Source organism: Schistocerca nitens, chromosome 10, assembly GCF_023898315.1.
Source record: "Schistocerca nitens isolate TAMUIC-IGC-003100 chromosome 10, iqSchNite1.1, whole genome shotgun sequence".
In the NCBI taxonomy this organism is placed as follows: Eukaryota; Metazoa; Arthropoda; class Insecta; order Orthoptera; family Acrididae; genus Schistocerca; species Schistocerca nitens.
In genome coordinates, this window is record NC_064623.1 from 230,576,955 (window position 1) to 230,584,461 (window position 7,507).

General features: G+C 46.4%; 1 non-coding gene across 1 annotated transcript; it reads right to left on the bottom strand.

Moving 5' to 3' along the window:
* Positions 1 to 467: 467 nt before the first annotated feature.
* Trnat-cgu (transfer RNA threonine (anticodon CGU)) lies at positions 468 to 542 on the bottom strand. The gene has a single exon. It is a non-coding gene; the product is annotated as a tRNA-Thr (tRNA).
* Positions 543 to 7,507: the final 6,965 nt, after the last annotated feature.

Below are 7,507 nucleotides of genomic sequence, written 5' to 3' on the forward strand. Positions count from 1 at the left end.
ACATTTTACATCTTTACTCTTCGTGTCTATACATTTGCAGACATCTGAATTGTAGCGCGTAACGTATCGGTGTGTAACGCAACTATGTCGGTGCGTGAGAAACAGCATTCTGCAGTCGAGTTCTGAGTTGGAAGAGTTCGTCCAGCCGCGGAGCTCCCTCTCCCTGACAACGCCAGACCGCAGACGAGGGCTGCGGCCGGCCCACGCTTCGGGTTTTCCGCCACCCGCCACGCTCCTTGCAGTTCCGAATTGGCCCCATACGATTTTCATCTGTTTTCAGAATTTAGAGAACTTGTTGGACGACTTGGTTGTGATAGTGTCAAGCGGTGCGAGCAGAGCTGGTGATGGTGTGGCTCCGTCAACGACGTGACACAGTCTACAGTAACTGTGTCAGCAAACTGGTGGGTGTCTCGTCAAGAGAAATGTGTAGACATGAAGAATAAAACTTCCTGGCAGATTAAAACTGTGTGCCCGACCGAGACTCGAACTCGGGACCTTTGCCTTACGCGGGCAAGTGCTCTACCAACTGAGCTACCGAAGCACGACTCACGCCCGGTCTCACAGCTCCACTTCTGCCAGTATCTCGTCTCCTACCTTCCAAACTTTACAGAAGCTCTCCTGCGAACCTTGCAGAACTAGCACTCCTGAAAGAAAGGATATTGCGGAGACATGGCTTAGCCACAGCCTGGGGGATGTTTCCAGAATGAGATTTTCACTCTGCAGCGGAGTGTGCGCTGATATGAAACTTCCTGGCAGATTAAAACTGTGTGCCCGACCGAGACTCGAACTCGGGACCTTTGCCTTTCGCGGGCGAGCTCAGTTGGTAGAGCACTTGCCCGCGAAAGGCAAAGGTCCCGAGTTCGAGTCTCGGTCGGGCACACAGTTTTAATCTGCCAGGAAGTTTCATATCAGCGCACACTCCGCTGCAGAGTGAAAATCTCATTCTGGATGAAGAATAAAGATGTAGAATGTTACCAAAGTTATTTAAAATGCTTTGAGAGTTTTCACATAAAAAATTCGGAGGCATTAGTTTTCATCACGCCCTCGTGCAACGTACTTCTCCATTGCGCCTTCTCAGTCGTACATGCGGCCGTGACTTCATTTTTATGGATGACAATCCGTCAGCACATCGAGCAGCGCAGGTGGAGCAGCTTTTGGAAGGAGAGGATATTCTCTGCTCGTTCCTCCGATTCCAGTCCCTAAGAGCAAGTGTGGGATGCTTTGGCGAGTCGTACTGCCTCGCGTCCACGTGCGCCGACGACCGTCCAGCACTGGACAGCCGCCCTACTGGAGCGCTGGGGCGGCCTGCGACAGCAGCTGCCGACCGACCGCGAGGACGCCGCTGTCCGCGCTCCTCGCTCAGCCCATCCACAGCCGTGTCCTGCCTCCTGCAGTGTCCACGGAAGACTTCAGTGTAAGCGTCACCACTGCATGTTTCTTTCAGTTACCTTCTGCACTGTTCTGTACTCTGCTGTACTGTACTGTAGCAGTTCCTCCTGTGCGTGGTGCAAGAGCCATCGAGCTGCCCTACTTGTCAGAGACACGTCGTGCGAGAGCAACGTCCGCGCTGGAGCTTTGCAGACCGGCGCACACCGGTCCAGCGCCTCGCTCACGGATTTCGTGCAGCTGTGTCACTGACGCTGGCCGCCGACCTAGGCTGTAGCTGGTATTCGGTTTACAGAACGCGTGGGCGCTGTGGAAGGGCCTCGCGACCAGAGGTGTACATGTTCCGCTTTTAACCCGCCCATGCTTGCCCGTTGGCCAGGCGGGCAGGCCGCCGCGCGTTGTCAACAGAACGGGCAGGCTGCTTCACTCCCTGCCAAGCCAAGCAGAACCCAACCCGGGCAGGCTGCGGGAAACTTGCTTGCCTGCCCATATTACTGCTGAGCTGCGCTACGCAGCCGTTTAGTCTGCGCGCGTCATTGTCGTATTGTGAACGTTAATCAAAAGTTTTTATTTTACCTGAGCACCAAAAGACAAACCCCAGCATTATATATATATATATATATATATATATATATATATATATATATATATATATATATATATATATATATATATATAGGGTTTTATTTGTACATTCTTCCTTTACGCGTATATTTCGGGCTTATTATCTATATAAATAAAAATGAATTGCCAAATATGTTGATAAGCGTAAAACTCGAGAACGGCTGGACCAATTCGGCAAATTTTTTTTTGCTGTGTTCGTAATTCTCCGAACAAGGTTTTTATGAAATAAAATTTTTGGAAAATCGACCGAAAAATTGGAAAATTTGAGAAAAACTGAAAGTGCGTTTTCATTGTGTCCGTGTGTTTGTATTGCACACAATCTTGATGAAATTTTGCACACTATACCTTGAAACCAAAAGGAAGGTCACAGCCTACATAAAATTTCGTAGGTTGCATGGCAGAGGTTACTTTACCTAACGGGATTCGACAAATTGTACGTTTTTATTCCTATCTTAATGAAATTTGGCACACTTGATATTCAAAGCAGGATGAAGGGCGCTGTCTGCTTAACATTCTGAATGGTTCATGGCGGAGTGTACTTTACTTACACACTTCTACACCACCCTACAGTTTTATTCCGATCTTGAAGAAGTTTTGCACACTTGACCATCAAGAGGAACATCACTGTCTACATAATATTTCGGACAGTGCATGGAACAGAGCACCTTACAAAAGATTTTGACATCGTTTTGCGGGTTACCATGAAAGTTGGCTCATGTACGCATGTTTCCATGGAGAAGGTTTTTGAATATTTCCATGCGCATCTTTGTATATATAAACGAAATGTCTATGATCTTTTTGAAATTTGAGAGATGTCTGACACATTCACCGTCATCGTGTTTGACAATTCGCGCACAGCAAATGTCGTTTAACAGTTGCAAACCATTTTTGGTTGAGCGAAGGTGTTATATTGGCTGCAAAAAACCTTGATGTTAACGAAATGAATTTTCAGATTCAAAATATGATACCTGGCGAATTGATGACATACAAGTCGGTTTATTCCGTTACTGCTATGCTGCGCGCTGTATCAGCTAAGGTTTGAACTTTCCTAGCTACTGTCACTCGGGAAGGCATAATATTTCTAATATCAACTGAGCCATATTTTTTACCTATGTCGATCAATGTCCACCCCAAATTAAGAAATCCTTCTGCCTCTATACTGCTAAATGGTCTCAGGTCCTTATCACACATTTCGACTCACTTTTCGGTCACTAAATCTTTGTCCTCTTTCAAGATATTTACGGAGTGAGGGAACTGCTTGTCAAATTTGTACACATGTCGTAACATATTTGAGGTTCCCGAATAAGTACTTAAGAGCTTTTTACATAGTTTGCATTGAGACACAACTACCGATTTATTTGAAGCGGCCTTATAAACACACAAAAACGTTTCCCATGCGGCACTTGTACTCTGTTTCGTTACCAGCATGTATTCGCCAGTTGTCATTTTTTTTTTCAATCTCACTAAAATTCGACCTATTCATCGTGCTGCCCCCACCGTTGCGATAAATGAACTGCGGGCTAAGTACCTGTCCACTCTAGTCACAGTAGCTCCACAGCGCAACCTGTTGTCAGTAGAGATGGGCAAAACTGTTCTTTTCAGAGATTGGATCAGAACTGTTCACTCTGTGAAATGAATTAGCTCTTTTTCATGACTCACCACTCATTTACAATAGAAAATAAATGGAAGGCACATTGCCCTTTAAACTTGGTTTATTCCAGTACTATACCTGTATTTTGATCTTATTTGATCCTATTTTGAAGTAACACAGATAATGAGTAAGAATTTTGTATTGTTTATTGAAATTTCCACGATATGACAAAGTTTTTGATTATTGATTTATTTTGCACTATCGTGGTTTTTTGGGTGATCGGAAAATGTTGTAACTTGAGATTTACATTAACAATATATTTGGCTATAGTGTATTAAAATTTCATTAACCTCATACAAATACATTGCAAGCCATATATTTTTAAAGTGAACGTTTCCTTCCGAAGACGCCTAAAATCGCAAAATCCGTACCAGAATAAGAAAAAAAATATAAATTTGACTGTAAAACGAAAGTGCTGCATATAGCCTTACGCAGAATAAAACAAGGAAAATATTGGTGTATCACATTTTGCGATACGTTTATCGGTTCGCTCGTAATTAAAGCGTAAATTCGAGTGTCCATAATAAAAATCCTATAGTAAGAGGAGTCATCAGGAACCTAATCTAATCAGTTTAACCAAATAAAAATAAAATAAAAACGATTGATGTATACATAACATAATAATGTAATATACATAGCGGTATTACTACGAAGAACAATATCCAGTAGGGACGAACTCCGAGGCAGAGGCGCAGAGTCGAGCAGGTCGAGCTGCGAGCTGTATTGCTGCGTGAGCTGAGGCCGCAGAGACCAGAGTGACACGTGAGTCGCTTTGCTCTACGCTCTGGCTAGAGTCGAGACGGTGGGGTGAGCGTTGAGCGGGCGAGTTCCGAGGGTGGGGGAAGCGGTGAACTCACCCGCTCCGAGACAAATCGTCCACTCCCTTGCGAGCAGGTTTTTGCAAGTAGTTCCTATGTTATCCGCTAGGTGGCTCTCTGTCCTGTTGCTCGCATCAACTGCCCAGAGGGCAGGACGTGCGACTGAAACGATCGCCGACAGAGTGCGATGCGAAGTTAAGCTGCGCCAGACACTGCGCGCGGCAGAGGACGCACAGAGACGGCACGGCATATGTGAAACACAAAATCCAATGGGGCACTGCACAATGCAGGCAGCCAAGGTAGAAGCAGGGCAGAGGCCGGCGCTGGCTGTGTTGTGTGGCGTGCAGCGTGCTCTGACCAGCAGAGGCGCTGCTGATATGCTCCGTCTCTCTCTCTCTCTCTCTCTCTCTCTCTCTCTCTGCTGTGGGAAACGTTTGGAGCTACCGTTCTTTTTTTCAGAATCACTGATTGTTCACTCCTTTGAAAGATTCAACTCTGTGAATTAGTTCAAGAGCGGATCCCCCATCTCTAGTTGTCAGGCGCAGCAAGCTGAGCGGGTCCTGTGAAGCTTGGCAGGCCTGCGGGAACCCAGGTAGCCCGGGCTTGCGGGAGCCCGTATCGCCCGCACTGCCCACTATGCCTCAGTACACGCGCACTCTTGTGTTTACGTCGCGGCAGGCTGACCTGCATGAATGGTTGCAGAGGAGCTAGGGGCAAGCACGCTGCAAGGGGAATTTGTACACCTCTACTCGCGACTCCATCTCCCCGTAATACTCGAGGCGTCCAGGCCTGGACGTGTGGCAGGACACGAGCACGGCACGTGGGCTCGCGCGTGCAGTCGGCGACGGTCACGCGGACAGTTGTGCTGCCTGCCGCGAGGCCGTCTCCAGCCGGGCTCAAATCGCACACCTCTCTACCGTACGTTACGCACTGAGGTTGGCACGCTGCCGTTTTCAGCTGCCTACAACGGTGTTTCGAACTACTTTCTATTGTTGCGACGAAAAAGGAAATTGAGCGTCTGGTTTATTTTTTCTTCCCGTATACTTTATTTAACGCTTTCACATAATCACATCAGCTACCAGAACGATTAGAAAATAAAGCTCATTTAATAAATGGCTATACAGGGTGTTCGGAAGTTCCAGTTACAGACTTCTTAGACCTCGAACACCATGTATACTCTACATCACGTTCTCCTATAAGTTTCCAATACCGAGATCTTCAAGAAACTGTCATTTGAGTACATTCTTACGCGGTACTTGCGTAGCATTCACATATAGTTCTTTTGCGGAAGACTACACATTTCTCACAATAATTCTTAATTTGTTGTAGTCCGTGGGTTGTGTAGTAATGTACAACCACACACCCTCTTTGTGGTGTCACCGCCAGTCACCACACTTGCTAGGTGGTAGCCTTTAAATCGGCCGCGGTCCATTAGTATACGTCGGACCCGCGTGTCGCCACTGTCAGTGATTGCAGACCGAGCGCCACCACACGGCAGGTCTAGAGAGACTTACTAGCACTCGCCCCAGTTGTACAGCCGACTTTGCTAGGAAAGGTTCACTGACAAATACGCTCTCATTTGCCGAGACGATAGTTAGCATAGCCTTCAGCTACGTCATTTGCTACGACCTAGCAAGGCGCCATAGCATTTGATAATTAATATTGTGAAGCATGTACAGTAACGAGAGATGTACACCAATTACGGATTAAAGTTAAGTATTACATCATCTACGTACTTCATTTGCAATTCTCAAGACATCGTCCTGTTCCAGACCTCACGCCAGTCTGCGTGTAATTCAACGCATGCATTTCGGCCTCCTCTAGCAACACGGTGTTGGCTCTTCTGCCGACACTACACTCTTGACAACTGTCCCATTTTGAGAATATGTAAAATATCGTATGTTCGTTTAACGAATTGATGCCATTTTTCTTCATTTACGGGTAAGTTTCTACATCTTGATGTGTACCGCTCGTTGGTGGTGTTATGTTCTGTGGGTCTCCTTTGTTACTGCCTAATTCTTTTTTATTATGGACAGCTATACGCTGTTTGCATTGCCACAAACAAACTGGTGTTTGGATTGAAGGTGTCGCGCGGTGGAGAACCTGGCAGATGAATGGAGTGCAGTCTCGAGTTTATTGGAAATTTTCTGTTGACAACGGTAATACCACATTGCCCTTACGTTACTGGGTAACAAGCGGGTCGTGTATATTCTTGCATGTTTTGTGCCAGTTGAAACGGCGATTGCTCTGCCTTTCGGAGAGCTGAGGTCACCACAGGAGCAGTTCTGTCGCTACGCTTGACGGTGGAAGTATGGCGTTCATAGGATTTGTCGGCTTGGAAAATAGCGTTCGACAATGTAAACTTGCGCAACACGATCGAAATTACGAGAAAAATGGGTGTAAGCTACTGGGAAAGCGAGACAAATATACATTCAATACAACAATCGAGAGAACGGAAAACTAAGAACGAACTACTCTGATTTGAAAGGAATCTACATCTACGCCATACTCCGCAGCCCACCTAGCGGTGTATGGCGGAGGATGCTTCTGGCACCACTAAATGATCCTCCCCATCGTCGTGGTCGTTACTGAGGTGTATGTAGGAAGAAGCAATATGTTGTCCGACCGTTAAAGTGCTTGCTCGAAATTTCAGTAGTAAACCTCTCCTCGATGTACAACGACTCTCTTGTAACGACTGCCGATAGAATTTGTGGAGAATCTCTGTAACGATCTCGCGCCGGCCAAACGATCTCGAGACGAATCGCGCCGCTCTTCGTTGGATCTTCTCTCTCTGTTCTATCAGTCCTATTTGACGGGGATCCCATTTCGATGAACAGTACTCAAGAATCGATCGAACAAACGGCTTATAAGCCACTTCCTATGTCGATGGGTTACGTTTCCTTAAGATTCTTCGTACGAAACTCAGTCTGGCGTCTGCTTTTCCTACTGCTTGTTTTACACGGTCATTCCACTCACGGTCGCTGTGGACAGCTACTCCTAGACTTTACCGTAGACTGTGTTTCCAGCA